At 45.0% G+C, this 16,968-nt stretch overlaps 1 protein-coding gene and 1 pseudogene across 1 annotated transcript in view; both read left to right on the forward strand.

The window, feature by feature from the left end:
- The window catches only part of LOC105478891 (RAB31, member RAS oncogene family), a 150,918-nt gene that overhangs the window by 42,043 nt on the left and 91,907 nt on the right, over positions 1-16,968 (forward strand). The gene's annotated exons all lie outside the window — the stretch shown is intronic.
- On the forward strand, positions 3,952-6,839 carry LOC139360072 (cyclin-dependent kinases regulatory subunit 1 pseudogene; annotated as a pseudogene).

Here is a 16,968-nt window from a genome sequence, read left to right on the forward strand (position 1 = left end):
AGATTCTCCTGCCTCGGCCTCCTGAGTACCTGGGGTTACAGGTGCGTGCCACCATGCCCGGCTAATTTTTGTATTTTTAGTAGAGACAGGGTTTCACCATGTTGGTAAGGCTGGTCTCGAACTTCTGACCTCAAGTGATCCACCTGCCTAGGCCTCCCAAAGTGCTGGGATTACAGGCGTGAGCCACCATACCCAGCCCAGACTTTTTTCTTGTCATTATTCCTTAAACAATATGGCATAACAACTGTTTACGTAGCATTTATGTTGTATAGGTATTATAAGTAATCTAGAGATGATTTAAAGTGTACAGGAGGATATGCATGGGTTATATGCAAATATTATAACATTTTATATCAGGACTTGAACATTCTCAGATTTTGGTATCCGTAGGAGGTCCTGGAACCAATGCCCTAGGGATACCGAGGGACAACTGTATGCACTGTTGAACCTCCAATGTCTAACACAGTGCCTGGTGTGGCCTAGACATGGAATATGTGTTTAGTGAGTGGAAGAATAAAGGCATTGCCATACCTGCTTGTCTCTCTGGCACTTGTCACAGCATTGCAAGCCCAGATGGTGTTTGTGAAGAGGCAGGAGTAGGTACAGTATAGAGGTCTAGAACTTCTGAGGCACAGACCAGGATCAATTGTATCACCTCCCTAAGCCTGTTTTCCCAACTGTAAGGTGTCACACTAGTACATCTCTCGTAGAATTGGATTGAAGATTAAATGAGGTGATGCAAATTAACAGAGTCTAGCATATGGGGACATGGAGTGGGTGTCTGCAGGCAGCCACTGCTCTGTGTAGCTCCTGCCTCTGCACCCTACAGTGGGAGGGCCGCTACTGGGAGAAGAATCAGACACAGAAGAGAGGAGTGGGAACAAGTGGGGCTCTGCTGGGAACCTCGTCATCTCTGTGTGCTAAAGACCTTCAGAGAGTAACGCCCAGTCTTTACTTCCAGCAAATTCCTCTTTTGGTCAACTCTAGTCCAGAACTCTATGGAGAAGGGACTCTGGGAAGTGAGTGGTGTTCCCAGCTCTAGCCACGTTGAACCTAGGGTGATCCAGGACACTGCATGTTAGGTCTGTGTAACAGTGTCTGTGTGGGCTGTGTGGGCATGTGTGTGCACATGTATGCATGTGCAGGTATGTGTGTGTTCATGTGTGTGCTTCAGATCCCCTTTGGGGAATGTGCAGGAATGTCAGAAGTGGGGAGGTAGAGACTCTGGGTTAGGGCAAGGGGCGAGAGACCCTCTTTGAGACCACCTGTGGGGGCTAAGATGACTCCATCCTGGATGCTAATCCATCATGTTGGCTTCCAATTAACTCCAGTTCTGGGAATGCCTCTAAGATTTCTATTTCATCTTGTTCCTTGTGTAAGAGCATGTACTTACCATAAATCTTGCCCTTAGGTCAAAACAACCTTGATGTTATCGTACTTACCGTAAATCTTGCTGTAATTGTCCTGCATATCCCTTCTGAAGCGCAGACACTGTCCCCCTGTGGTACGTAAGCCCTGGGCCTGGGGATGGTAGCGCAGGGATCCCCCATTTCGTCTGCAGGCCACCCGAGACACGGCTCCTGTTCTCGCATCCCATTAAATGTTGCTCTCTGAGGAACTGGATTTGCTGCCTCTTTCTTCGACCTCTCAGCTTCCTTGGCTTTTGGCAGTAGGTTTGCAAAATGACCTGCTCACCACGGAACCAGCTTATTCCAGTCAGAGTGGGATCAGCAGAATGGGGGAGTGGAGAGCATAACCCAGACCCCTCCATCCACGTGTTCATGGGAAGGTGCTGGCTTCTCTGCCTCCTGCGGAGAAAAGCCTCAAATGTCTGACTACGCTGACTCACTCGGACAGCCTTCCTTCTCTGTGGCCTCTGCTTGTGTTCTCCTCCCTCCTCCTCCCTTCTCCATTCACCAGTCCTGCCTGTCTCTCTGCTTGGCTAATGCATCCTTTTGGTTTCAGATTTCGTGTCCCTGCCTCCATGAAGCCTTCCCTGATTGCCCCAGTGTGGGCAGGTGTCCCTGTGCATCCCCATCACAGCACTTGTCACAGTCGATGCCACTTCCCAGTTTACTTGTCTGTATTCCTCACTCAACCAGGAGCCTGTGAGGGTGGAGACATGGGATCTTGCTGGGACTTACAGCAATAGCCATGTGCTTCCCTTCCCAATGTCACACAAGCGAGACATGGTCTGGTGCATCTGATTCTGAGTCTCAGCTGTATGCGAGTGTGGCATGACCTTTCATCCATCCCCCCCCTCTCTCGCCACGAGGACAAAAGCAAGGGTGACAACTACAAAAATGACCACCGCTGCCAAGGCCTCTGCTCTGAAAGTGAAGCACGGTGGGTGGGATCTCAAGACAGTGTAACTGACGACGTCTGCAGAATTCAACCAGTGTGCCCTGGTGGGTAGGACAGGAAGTAGGGCAGTAGGTGGTTAGACAGAATTGATACTCTTTGAGATCAAGCAGTGTGTGGCTTTGAGATGGAGAAGCAGTAGTAGCTTTGTCCTTCCCAAGATTTGGACCCAGGGTTGCCTTGGGAATTCAGACATCAGGAAGGTGACCTGAAACATGGTGACTTGGCTATGTAGAGTGGAAGGCACTTAGAGGACATTTATCTATCCAGCGGGTCTTTTTGTTTTTGTTTTTTTTTGAGACAAGGTCTTTCTCTGTTACTAAGGCTTGAGTGTAGTGCAGCCTCAACCTCCTGGGCTCAAGCAGTCCTCCTGTCTCAGCCTTCCATGTACCTGGGACACCAGGGACATGCCACCATGCCTAGCTAATTTTTTGATTTTTTTGTAGACAGTGTCTTGCTATGTTGTCCAGGCTGGTCTCAAACTCCTGGCTTCAAGCCATCCTCCCACCTCAGCCTCCCAAAGTGTTGGGATTATAGGGGTGAGCCACAGCATCTGGCGTATCTAGCAGGTCTTAAAAACTATTTAGGTCATAGATTACGTTGCAAATCTCATGAGGGACCCTCTCACCAAAAAAAATTACCTGCCCACAAAGGTTTCCATACGATTTAGGGGATATTATATGCTTGAGGTCTATGATCTGTTTCTAAGCCTCATCCCAGAGGTGTGGTGATGAGGACCAACGAGGCGAATGTTTGTCTGAGGTCAAGACGGAGACAGGAGAGGTGACAAGGGCAAGGCTATTTCGAGACCTGTTTCCATACATGGTGGGGTCTCTCAACTTGAATGGAAAGTTTAATTTTGCCTCTGTATGGTGGTAGAAATAGTGTCAGTGACATCCAGTTTTTATAACGGGAAAGCACCACAGAGGATCTTGGGGTGCTGGGCTCTGACAGATGATGCATGAGCTATCAGGATTGTGTCCGCTTCAGAGGGTACAACATGGTGAGAAAAGGGGGCACCAGACTAACTAAGGCGGTCCCCGTGAGCACATTCTTGGGAAGTGTGAGGGTGGGTAAACGATCCTTGTTTCTTGCCTTGCATTGAAGCCTTTGCTATTCCACATTTCCTTTTTTTTTTTTTTAAAAAAAAGATTATTTTAATTTTATTTTTTTAACCTCGGTTAAAGATATGCATATTCCGCATTTTCGCTGGTGCTTTAGAATTTGTTTAATGAAATGAGCTTCTTTCTTTCTTTCTTTCTCTTTCTTTCTTTCTTTCTTTCTTTCTTTCTTTCTTTCTTTCTTTCTTTCTTTCTTTCTTTCTTTCTTTCTTTCTCCCTCCTTTCCTTCCTTCCTTCCTTCCTCCCTCCCTCCCTCCCTCCTTTCCCTTCCTTCCTTCCTTCCTTCCTTCCTTCCTTCCTTCCTTCCTTCCTTCCTTCCTCCCTCCCTCCCTCCCTCCCTCCCTCCCTCCCTCCTTCTCTCTCTCTCTCTCTCTTTCTTTCTTTCTTTCTTTCTTTCTTTCTTTCTTTCTTTCTTTCTTTCTTTCTTTCTTTCTTTCTTTCCTTCTTTCTTTCTTTCTTTCTTTCTTTCTCCCTCTCTCCCTCTCTCCCTCTCTCCCTCTCTCTCTTTCCTGTCCTGTCCTGTCCTTTCTTTCGATAAGGTCTCACTCAGTCACCCAAGCTGGGGTGTAATGGCACAATCACAGCTCACTGCTACCTCAACCTCCCACCCTCAAGCGATCCTCCTACCCCAGCCTCCCAAATAGCTGGGACTACAGGCTTGCACCACCATGTCCAGCTACTTTTTTATTTTCTGTAGCGACAAGGTCTTGCCATGTAGCGCAGGCTGGTCTCGAACTTCTGAGCTCAAGCAGTCCTCCCATGTAAGCCTCCCAAAGTGCTGGGATTGCAGACCTGAGCCACCATGCTGGGCCATCAGCTGTTCTTTAGAACAATTTTTTTTCATTCTTTTTCTAAAAATCCTTTTTTCATTTAGTCTTCCCTGCATTTCAAATCGAACGATCTTATGAGAAGGGTCAGTGGGGTTATTTAAAGCCGAGAGATGAGGCAGTGAGCTCCGGCAGGTGTTCGTGCCTCCCTTCTCCCTCTGTCTGTCGGGTCCCAGGACTAAGGGTCCTGGCTGTGGGCAGTCTGCAGGGTGGAAGAACAATCCTGTTTCCCCTAAAATGTCTTGTCACGGTTCCCAAGGCCCCCACTAAGGACGCGTGGAGTGGGGAGGTGAGACAGGAGGAACTGAAACAGCCCCATCCTGGTGTTAGGCTCCCTATTGAGTCACAATGTGTGGAAATGATATCAAATGAAGGAGAGTTTTTCTACTGAGATAAAAAGGCACTTAATAAAACGACATAACACTTCACAGGGAGCTGTTTTAATGGCTGCTCAAAGCAACTCTGAAGTGTCTATAATGAGATCTTAAAAGCAAGTTCTGAAATCTCCAATTCTCTTCTTTCTGATCTTGGGTGCTGTGATATCTTCCCTAGAGATTGACTCGTAGACTGAATGACTGTATTACAGGGTAGGTCTCCAGCCATGCTAACTTCATTTGCTGATGGTAGGTTTATTGCTAGTGCTTAAATCACTCTAAATAGGTTTTGTCAGTTAAAGCAATGTAATATCTTTGCTTTCTTATAGCCCAGAGAGTAGACTTCTGTAGGAATATTCAGAATTACTGCTCGCAGAGCAGAACCTTGTAATCCTATAAAACTTTGCTCTTATCAACCCCTCACACTGTTGATCTGCCCTAAACCTTAATGTCCTGATTTGCAAAATGGGGATAACCCAACTTCATTAGGGTTGTTGAAAGATTAAATATGTAACAAGCCTGGACAGAGTCAGTGCTTACTAAATACCTTCCATTATATCTGTATTAATTAATTGCCCATTGCTGTTGTCCCCAAACCTAACAGCTTAAAACGACATGCACTAATTATGTCACAGTTTTTGTGGATCAGGAATTGGGCATGGCTTAGTAGGTGCTTGGGCTTGGGGATCTCTTACAAGTCTACAACAGGTGTCAGCTGGGGCTGCAGTCATCTCATGACCGAACTGGGGCAGGGTCTGCTTTCAGGCTCCTTGGTGGTTGTCACCAGGATGCAGTTCCTGGTGGCCTGTTGCGTATGTGCCCTGAGGCCTCTCTCAGCTCCTTGCCTTGCATCTCTTCATGCATGGCAGCTTGCAAGAGCAAACAGGCAAGAGGAAGAGAGGGAGTATGAAAAAGAGGGCCACCAGCATCTTTCATTTATTTATTTGTTTGTTTGTTTGTTTATTTATTTATTTATGACAGAGTCTCGCTCTGTCACCCAGGCTGGAGTGCAGTGGCATGATTTTGGCTCATTGCAACCTCTGCCACTCGGGTTCAAATGATTCTCGTGCCTCAGCCTCCCAAGTAGCTGGGTTTATAGGTGCACGTCACCATGCCTGGCAAATTGTTAATATTTTTAGTAGAGATGGGGTTTCACCATGTTGGCCAGGGTGGTCTCAAACTCCTGAGCTCAGGTGATCCACCCGCCTCGGCCTCCCGAAGTGCTAGGATTACATGTGTGAGCCACTGTGCCCGGCCCCCAGTACCTTGTATAACGTCCCCCTCGGAGGTGACATCTGCCACTTTTGCTGCATTCCATTTCTTAGGAGCGAGTCATTGGGTCCGGGCCATATGGGAGTGAATACTGGGAGGCGGGGATTATTGGGAGCCACTTTAGAAGCTGCCTACTGCAGTTGTCATGATTCTTCATCCTTTTCTGCTAGATATGCAACTCAGGAACCGTAAAGATTGTCTTGTAAAAAATTGCAGAATGTAACAATAACAAATCCAAAGTTTGGAGCTTGGTGCCTCGCTTGGTAAGCGAGGTTATTCCACCTGATCTGCGGAGGCTCCCTGCGGGAGGTGGGTGCCTGAGCCACTCATCAGTGACCCATCTTGCCCAGTGAGGAGCTCGCACATGTGTTGCTTGTGAAGAAAGGCGGCAAACAAACAGGTGGTTCCTTGGATAGGAAGTATGATTTAAGTAAGAAACCACGTTAGGTGCTGCTGGGAGTTGCTTGGAGGTTGGCGGCGTGGGGCTGAAGGCTAGCAGACCGAGCGATCATGTCGCACAAACAGATTGACTATTCGGACAAATACGATGACGAGGAGTTTGAGTATCGACATGTCGTGCTGCCCAAGGACATAGCCAAGCTGGTCCCTAAAACTCGTTTGATGTCTGAATCTGAATGGAGGAATCTTGGCATTCAGCAGAGTCAGGGATGGGTCCATTATATGATCCAGGAACCAGAACCTCACATCTTGCTGTTCCGGCGCCCGCTACCCAAGAAGCCAAAGAAATGAAGCTGGCAAGCTACTTTTCAGCCTCAAGCTTTACACAGCTGTCCTTACTTCCTAACATCTTTCTGATAATATTATTATGTTGCCTTCTTGTTTCTCACTTTGATATTTAAAAGATGTTCAATACACTGTTTGAATGTGCTGGTAACTGCTTTGCTTCTTGAGTAGAGCCACCACCACCATAGCCCAGCCAGATGAGTGCTCTGTGGACCCACAGCCTCAGCTGAGTGTGACCCCAGAAGCCACGATGTGCTCTGTATCCAGAACACACTTGGCAGATGGAGGAAGCATCTGAGTTTGAGACCATGGCTCTTACCAGAGATCATGTAAACTTGCTGTTTTTGTTTTTTTCCTGCCGGGTGTTGTATGTGTGGTGACTTGTGGATTTATGTTTCAGTGTACTGGAAACTTTACATTTTATTCAAGAAATCTGTTCATGTTAAAAGCCTTGATTAAAGAGGAAGTTTTTATAATCTAAAAAAAAAAAAAAGAAACCACGTTAATTATTTTTTTAACAGTTAAGACCACATTCTCTATTTCTGCTTAGCTGCACGGAGTTTGTACACTGGGACAAACTGCTCTCTGGAAATGCCAAGAAGCAGTGGGGCTATTATAAGAAAAACGGAACTGAAGGAGTTATGGAACTTGCTCTTCTTCCCCATTTAAGAGTCGTGTTCCTTCTTTAACTGATCGGAAGAGCAGGGGAGGAGGAGAGAGCGGTGGTGTGGTCTTCCTTAAGAGCTGGGCTAGGAGAGACATGGAGCCTCTGGCACTTTGGTTTTTCACTCCTGATAATGTCAGTGGCCCTGGCTTTCCTAGAACTCAGCAGCCGGGGTTTCCTTTCCACCAGCAGGGTAGAGGAGCCACCAGCATTGAGGCTAGAACACTCAGTGGCTGAAAGATTGCTGAACTTGGGAATCCACCAGATGGGCCAGCTCTGCACGAATGAGAGAAAAATAAATTTAACAGTAGCAGAAAGAGACAGTGTTTTTAAATATTACAAATATTTTCTTATTAGGAACAGTTTCTTTAGGGTGGATGATGTCCCAGCATCAAGACCCTCTGTTCTTTTTAAACCTTCATCTCAGAGTCTGAAAAGATCTGAAAAGTGTCCTGGCCTTAACATGTGTCGTTGGACAAGTTGCTTTAATTTCTTCCTTTAAACTTATGCTAAGGCCTAATCAAACATGACCAGAGAGATGAGGAGACAAGGCAACTCAAATGAAAACCTTTCAACAGACAATAGAAGCAGACCCACAGAGAATCTGAAGAATGAGATTATCAGACATGGACTTTAAAAGATGAATGTTTAATATGTTCAAGGAAATAAAAATCAAGATTTAAAAATTCATCAAGGAATTGAAAACTAGAAAATGAATAAAATGAAACATTTATAACTGAAAACTATAATAATTGATATTAGGAAATCTATAAATAGGGTTATCATATTTGATACATCTGTAGAAAAAACTGGAAGAAAATCTCCAAACTCAGAGAAACTCAGAGAGATAGAAAATAAAGAAAACAATAAGATATATATATATATATATGTGTGTGTATATATATATGGTGAAAAAGTTTAATGTAGGCATAACTGGAGTTCCAGTAGGATAGAAGAGACTGAATGGAGCAGAAACAATGTCTAAAGAGATAATAGCTGGTACTTTTCCATAGGAATTGCTTAGCTTGGTGCCCAGAACTTTTTATATGGTTAGTAAATGTCAGCTTTTCTCATCATCGATATTATTATTTTGCTCATCTTTGCTCCTGTGGAAGATTTACACTGATAGCAGTTTGTGAGAGTCCAAATCCACTAGGCCTTTTGTTCACCACAGATCTTACAGTCCTGGTGCTTCTGCTTCTACTGAAGGCCTGGAGTTGGGTTCACACTGGTTGAAATCTGATACGAAATTAGAGTAAGTTTTCCTATGGAAACAATGTAGTCAATGAATGTGGGTGTCCACTGTAGAGTGCTGTAGCTCAGCAAGCTTGGGATATAATCGTTCTTTATTTACAGCATCAGTTCAATGGAAAAACGCATATCTTAGTTTCACATGCGTAGCCAACAAATGCTCGCTTGGAACTCAGCCATCAGCAATCCAGTTGATGGAGTGGGGATTGCCTGTACAATTAGTTCGGTCACTGTCACCCTAACCTTCTGCCTTTGATTCCTTTGTAAAGTTTAAGTCTCATTTGTAAGTGTCCTCACTGCAGGAATCAGGACATAATCTTTTTATCCCGTCCTTGCGTGCTGCTGACTGCACGGGCGGTGAATCAGCGGATGAATTCGTGCGTGCATTTGTGCGTGCCTCCTGGAGAGATGGTTCGGCTGGCGAACAGGGCAGTGGATATGGGAAATGGGAAGTCTGAGTCTTGTCTGAGTCTTGACTCTACCCTTACTAGTTACAGGCCCACTCGGAGAATCCGTGTTTTCCTTATGCGGGAATTGAGGATGAAGTCATCTGTCCTCCCCTGACAAAGGGCTGCTGTGAGGACCAAGTGAGATAAGTGTGTGAACATGGGTGCACGGGCCATATTTTTGTATCTCAAATGTGGCACCTTCTTCTCTGTATATGGGCTTCTGATTCTTTCATGGAGGGAACTGTGGACATTTCCAAGCTATGCTCACTAATGTCCACGGGGCATTAATCTAAATACTTGAGCTCACTTATGCCATGTATTAGTTTAAATTTACTTCCGTAAGGAATATGTTCCCTCATGAGGTAGACAGACGAAACGAAGTCTGGCGTAACAGGCCTGGAGCTGCATTTTCTTGCATTGCTACCTCAGTTTTTCCTGCAACAGCGTGTGAGGACTGAGATTTACTCTGCTTGAGTGAAATCTGCTCTCAACACCTCCAAAAGGAATCTTACAGAATGTTGTGGTAATAAAAACAGCACAGGATGGACTTGAGTTTGATAACGTTTTCTGCTTTTATGGCACTTCTTTTTTGGTAGTGGTTACTGTGACTTGTAAAAATCATACCTTTTTCCCTCTGGTGAAAAGTGCTTGAGGTGAGAGGAATTATTTTATACCACCAGCATAGTATTTTACAGCCCAGAGCAGACAGGCCCAGTAAGTCCGTAATCTGATAAGCCCCTGGAATGGGATCCACGTGCAAAAGTACGTCCGTTCTCTTTGATGCAAAGGGAGGCCTAGACAGAGAATCAAGTGAGGAATGAATTGGAGCTCTCCAGGGAGTTCGCTGGTAGTTTTAGGAGTGATGGTCAGTGCGCGGTGGCTCAAGCCTGTAATCCCAGCACTTTGGGAGGCCGAGACGGGCGGATCACGAGGTCAGGAGATCGAGACCATCCTGGCTAACCCCGTGAAACCTCGTCTCTACTAAAAAATACAAAAAACTAGCCAGGTGAGGTGGCGGGCGCCTGCAGTCCCAGCTACTCGGGAGGCTGAGGCAGGAGAATGGCTTGAACCCAGGAGGCGGAGCTTGCAGTGAGCTGAGATCCGCCACTGCACTCCAGCCTGGGTGACAGAGCGAGACTCCGTCTCAAAAACAAAAAACAAAAAACAAAAAAAAAAACCTCCAGTCTTTGGTCCGGCGGACTGATAGGATACTTCACTTTGGGGACCCGAGGCTCTTGTTGGATATGTAGGATTGGGATTTTCTGTTGATTGCTTTGTAACAAACCTAGTGCAGGGGGCCGGGTGTAGGGGGTGGGGGAGAGTAGGTTGGAGGAATATATTCTCTTCCCCTTAGGCAAAGCTTCAAAAAAGTGCTTTGTGGGTTAATATGGAATTTGTGCCATATTTCTGTGGGGTTTCTTTGAAATCGAAAAGGGCAGGTGCAGCGCTTCCTGGATTAAGCATCCTGAGCCGTTTGTCTTCTGCTCTTGAGTTGACCCTGGTTTTTGGGCTGTAGAAAGGGGAGGAGTAGCCATCCAGTAACCCTGGCCTGAACTGCTAAGGCCAGGGCCCGGGGGCTGGGCTCTCACTCTTTCCAGACAGGGCCGAGGCACCGTCCTGCTCCAAGATGTGAAGGTGCCTTCCTACATGACCTCATCTCTGCATCTGCCAGCTCCATCTGCCCCCGGAGTGGGCGAGCCAGGCAAGCGTGGCACTGCCCTCATTACTATGCACTGCCTTCCCTTGCAGGCATCTCCACACAAGGCCACCTGCCTGGCAGGCGGGGCAGGCTGAGGCAGGGTGGGTGGGGTGTGTGTGCTGGTGTCCAAGGTGCCTAATGGGACCTCTACTTCTTTTGGTCACCTTTGGAGTCAGAACAGTCCAAACTGTTAATCATGCACAGTTCTGCCTGTTTCTCTCTTTATGTTATTTCTTTCTGCCCACAAGGTCTGCTGCTCTGTACAGGCCTCCTGAATTCCCTAACTGAACTCCTTGTCAATGCTGAAGACGCTGAAGACGTTTCAGAAGCATGTGGCTGGGCGCTTGGCTCATGCAGCTGGGCGCTTGGCTCATGCCGGTAATCTCAGCACTTTGGGAGGCTGAGGTGGGGATCGCTTGAGGCCAGGAGTTTGAGACCAGCCTGGGCAATATAATGACACCTCATCTCTGCCAAAATAAAAATAAAAAATTAGCCTAGCATGGTGGTGTGCACCTGCAGTCTTAGCTACTTGGGAGGCTGAGACAGGAGGATTGCTTGAGCCTGGAAGGAGCAGGTTGCAGTGAGCCGATATTGTGCCACTGTACTCCAGCCTGGGTGACAGAGTGAGCTCTTGTATCAAAACAAACAAACAAAACCCCAAACCAAAACAAACAAAAAGAAGTATGTAAGCCTTAAAGTCTAAACATTTAACTAAATGGATGACTGAATAAAAAAATAAACACAAAAATCCTTGTCATATAGGTTAACTCTGATTCCAAGACTAGAAAGAGATGCTGGAATTATCAGGTGACCCCCAATGGGATGTGACGCACAGAGTCAGTTCTGTAGTGTACATTGTAGGCAAATCATATTCTCTGTCTTTCTGAACATTCTGAGAAGAATGAACTCAAGGTTTGAAAGACTACCATGTATGCCGTAATTTTTGTGCTTAGTTTTTTTTTTTTTTTTCTTATTTAACTGCATTCTGAGGAATGGAATCCCTGAGTTTACGGGTCTTGTTAGTTATTTCCTGTCCATAAGAATCATGTTGATTTATAATGTTATCAGCAATGTATATTCCTTACCAGTTTCCTAAGACACCTCATCACCTGAAGATTTCTGAAAGTCTGTGGAGCAGTGCTTAGTGAGTTTGGAGTGAAGGCGTCCGTAGGAGTATGGTGGATGTTGTGAAGAGAGACCAGAGGGGACAGCCTTTCCTTCTCAGTGCCCACTTTGATGGAATCACAATTATTCCCTGAGGGTGGGGTTGAAAAGATTTTAAGGCCCTTTTCAGGTTCAATAAGATAATGTGTCTTGAATTGATTACTGATGTCTGCCATGAGAGCAGGATTAAGTAGTCTCGATCTATTTGCCTGGGAGGTATCATTCTTTTTTTAAATTATTATTATTATTATTATTATACTTTAAGTTCTGGGGTACATGTGCAGAACATGCAGGTTGGTTACATAGGTATACACGTACCATGGTGGTTTGCTGCACCCATCAATCCGTCATCTACATTAGGTATTTCTCCTAATGCTATCCCTCTCCTAGCCCCCCACCCCGCAACAGGCCCCAGTGTGTGATGCTCCCCTCCCTGTGTCCATGTGATCTCATTGTTCAACTCCCACTTATGAGTGAGAACATGCAGTGTTTGGTTTTCTGTTCCTGTGTTAGTTTGCTGAGAATGATGGTTTCCAGCTTCATCCGTGTCCCTGCAAAGGACATGAACTCATCCTCTTTTATGGCTTCATAGTATTCCATGGTGTATATGTGCCACATTTTCTTTATCAAGTCTATCATTGATGGGCATTTGGGTTGGTTCCAAGTCTTTGCTATTGTGAACAGTGCTGCAATAAACATATGTGTGCATGTGTCTTTATAGTAGAATGATTTATAATCCCTTGTGTATATACCCAGTCATGGGATTGCTGGATCAAATGGTATTTCTGGCTCTAGATCCTTGAGGAATTGCTACACTGTCTTCCACAATGTTTGAACTAATTTATACTCCCACCAACAGTGTCAAAGCATTCTTATTTCTCCACATCCTCTTCAGCATCTGTTGTTTCCTGGCTTTTTAATGATCGCCATTCTAACTGGTGTGAGATGGTATTTCATTGTGGTTTTGATTTGCATTTCTCTAATGACCAGTGATAATGAGCTTTTTTTCATATGTTTGTTGGCCACATAAATGTCTTTTTTTGAGAAGTGTCTGTTCATATCCTTTGCCCACTTTTTGATGGGTTTTTTTTTTTTTTTCCTCGTAAATTTGTTTAAGTTCTTTGTAGATTCTGGATATTAGCCCTTTGTCAGATGGATAGATTGCAAAATTTTTCTCCCATTCTGTAAGTTGCCTGTTCACTCTGCTGATAGTTTCTTTTGCTGTGCAGAAGTTCTTTAGTTTAATTAGATTCCATTTGTCAATTTTGGCTTTTGTTGCCATTGCTTTTGGTGTTTTAGTCATGAAGTCTTTGTCCATGCCTATGTCCTGAATGGTATTGCCTAGGTTTTATTCTAGGGTTTTTATGGTTTTAGGTCTTACGTTTAAGTCTTTAATCTGTCTTGAGTTAACTTTTGTATAAGGTGTAAGGAAGGGGTCCAGTTTCAGTTTTCTACATATGGCTAGCCAGTTTTCCCAACACCATTTATTAAATAGGAAATCCTTTTCCTATTGCTTGTTTTTGTCAGGTTTTTCAAAGATCAGATGTTTTTAGATGTGTGGCATTATATTTGAGGCCTCCGTTCTGTTCCATTGGTCTACATATCTGTTTTGGTACCAGTACCATGCTGTTTTGGTTCCTGTAGCCTTGTAGTATAGTTTGAAGTCAGGTAGTGTGATGCCTCCAGCTTTGTTCCTTTTGCTTAGGATTGTCTTGGCTATATGGGCTCTTTTTTTGTTCCACATGAAATTTAAAGTAGTTTTTTCTAATTCTGTGAAGAAAGTCATTGGTAGCTTGAAGGGGATAGCATTGAATCTGTAAATTACTTCGGGCAGTATGGCCATTTTCACAATATTGATTCTTCCTGTCCATAAGCATGAAATGTTTTTCCATTTGTATGTGTCCTCTCTTATTTCGTTGAGCAGTGGTTTGTAGTTCTCTTTGACGAGGTCCTTCATATCCCTTGTAAGTTGTATTTCTAGGTATTTTATTCTCTTTGTAGCAATTGTGAATGGGAGTTCACTCATGATTTGGTTCTCTGTTTATTATTGGTGTATAAAAATGCTTGTGAGTTTTCCACACTGATTTTGTATCCTGAGACTTTGCTGAAGTTGCTTATCAACTTAAGTAGATTTTGGACTGAGAAAGTGGGGTTTTCTAAATATACAATCATGTCATCTGCAAACAGAGACAATTTGACTTCCTGTCTTCCTATCTGAATACCCTTTATTTCTTTCTCTTGCCTGGTTGCCCTGGCTAGAACTTCCAATACTATGTTGAATAGGAGTGGTGAGAGAGGGCATCCCTGTCTTGTGCCAGTTTTCAAAGGGAATGCTTCCAGCTTTTGCTCATTCAGTGTGATACTGGCTGAGAGTTTGTCATAAATAGCTCTTATTATTTTGAGATACATTCCATCAATACCTAGTTTATTGAGAGTTTTCAGCATGAAGGCGTGTTGAATTTTATCAAAGTCCTTTTCTGCATCTATTGAGATAATAATATCATGTGGTTTTTATCTTTGGTTCTGTTTATGTGATGGATTATGTTTACTGATTTGCGTATGTTGAACCAGCCTTGCATCCCGAGGATAAAACCGACTTGATTATGGTGGATAAGCTTTTTGCTATGCTGTTGGATTCAGTTTGCCAGTATTTTATTGAGGATTTTTGCATCGATGTTCATCAGGGATATGGGCCTGAAATTTTCTTTTTTTGTTGTGTCTCTGCCAGGTTTTGGTATCAGGATGATGCTGGCCTCATAAAATGAGATAGGGAGGAGTCCCTCTTTTTCTGTTGTTTGGAATAGTTTCAAAAGGAATGGTACCAGCTCCTTTTTGTACTGGGAAGTATAATTGTTAATCTGGAGGGGTAGGAAGCTTGAAGGAGTCCAGGAATGAATCAAGTATTAGTGCTTGGTTTGCATGGATTGTTGGTGCCTAGCGTTTTGTGTGGCAGCAGCCAAGAGGCTGTGGTTCCTGATTTCATAATTATAGATTTACATGTAATTAATAAGTGTGACAATTCAAACAGCAGAGCTTGTCATTTCAGAATAAGTTGTTCTCAGAGAGGAATCTCATATGAGGGATCCATTTCCCAGGAAATAGATGGAACCAATTACTGGGCATGAGCACCTCTCTGATACCAACTATATAAATGAGTATACAATGAAACACTATCAGGCCCACAGGTAGGGTTTTACTATACTTTATTTCAGGTTCTGGAGTCAGAATTGGGTTTATTCTAATGTCTCCCCACCAGTCAATAATTTGAGCCTCTTTCATTACTGTTAAGGCTGCAGCGGCTATATTCAGAGCCTGTCAGGCTATGACTAACTTGAGCTATGCAACGTGAAACCAGAAAGCACTAATAAAGTACTTGTGAGTTCTAGAAATTTGACTTTTTTTTTTTTTTTTAAAAGAAATTTAGGCTGGTATGGTGACTCACGCCTGTAATCCCAGCATTTTGGGAGACTGAGGTGGGAGGATCGCTTGAGCCCAGGAGTTTGTGTTAGCCTGGCCCACATAGCAAGATCTTGTCTCTGCAAAAAACTCCTAACATTTAAAATTAGCTGGGTGTGGTAGTGCACACCTGTAGTCTCGGCTACTGGAGAGGCTGAAGCAAGAGACTCACTTGAGCCCAGGAGTTCGAGGCTGCAGTGAGCTATGATTGCACTACTGTATTCCAGCCTGAGTGACAGAGCAAGACCCTGCCTCTTAAAAAAATAAAGGAAAAACGTTCACTTAGCAGAGAAGTTGATTTAACCTAGTAAGAGCCTTAAGAGGTTTTGACTAGGACTCAAAAGTTTGGTTCTGACTCTACCAACCAGCTATGTGACCTTGAGGAAGTCACACAGTTTCCTTTTGACCAAAATGAGGGGACTGAACAAGATGGCATGTGGTATTCTCAGAATTTTATGAAATGGAAAAATGTATGCATAGACGGGTTTCCATCAGTGTGGCCCTAAAGACAGGCCACTCTGGTCCTGGGTCTCTCTTCCAAGGCTCCTTCTTCACCCAGTAGGCTTCATTCTCTCTTCTGAGTCCTACCTCTGTGTCTTCACGTGCGACAGCCACGATTCCCCTGGCGCGTTCTTTGTGTGTGTGTCACAGCCCCCGCGAGCTTCCTGCGGGGAAGGGCAGTCCCAGCGCGGGGTGTGACTCGTTAGCCTGGCTCCTGGCTTGTCCTCAGCAAACCGCGGGTAGGGTGTGCCCCTGGTGGCCGGCCGAGGAACAGCAGTCGCCCTGGAGGTGGGGAGCTGCATCCACTTGAGCGGTCCCAAGCCATGGGTCACAGAGGATTCGATGGTGGTGTTCTTTGTAGAAATGTTTCCTTTTCTGAGACAAACTAAAACTTTGTCTATCCTTTTGTCCTGTTATTTCTTTCCTATCAGGTGTGTAAGAGTGTACATTTGAGAGTGCATTATAAAAGAGGTGAAAGTTAAAATGTTTTAAAATAAAGAAACAGTGACTGGGTTGTTTGACTGAAAAATCAGTGCTTAAATCTAAATTTGAGCAGACTTGCTGCTGTCACTATTCAGACAAGTTAGCGCTGGCGCTTGAGCCCTTTGTAGAGGATGATGAGTAGAGCGGAACACTGAGCACTGTGAAGGGGTTTTTTCCTTTTCCACCTGCAAGGGCGTTTTGGGGCTGGCCTTGCAGGATTTGTTTGTTGGCTGCTTTGAGACTTGTGTCCATTGTTTTGAGCACATCCCTTGGGACACTAAATGATAGATTCCAAAGGGGTGTTCTCCAGAGCAGTGCCCCCACTGAGAAGATGCACCCGCAGCCCTGCGCCCCGAGGGCATGTGAGGGAACTGAGCAAGCGCCTGCAGCCTAAGGAGGAAGGCCCCAGGGCAGACAAAAACCCAGCCAGGTTTCTCGCTGGGTGATAGGGTGAGCCTGGATTTCAAGGAAGGAAAAAAGGAGTAAATCGAGAGGTGTCTCCTGAGCTCAGGGGGGCCACAGGTGAGGCAGCCCCGTCCCACCGCTGCGTGCTGGTCCCCCTGCCGTGTGCCTGGTCCTTCTGCCGTGTGCCTGGCCCTGCT

The sequence above is a fragment of the Macaca nemestrina genome, chromosome 19 (genome assembly GCF_043159975.1).
Source record: "Macaca nemestrina isolate mMacNem1 chromosome 19, mMacNem.hap1, whole genome shotgun sequence".
Lineage (NCBI taxonomy): Eukaryota > Metazoa > Chordata > Mammalia > Primates > Cercopithecidae > Macaca > Macaca nemestrina.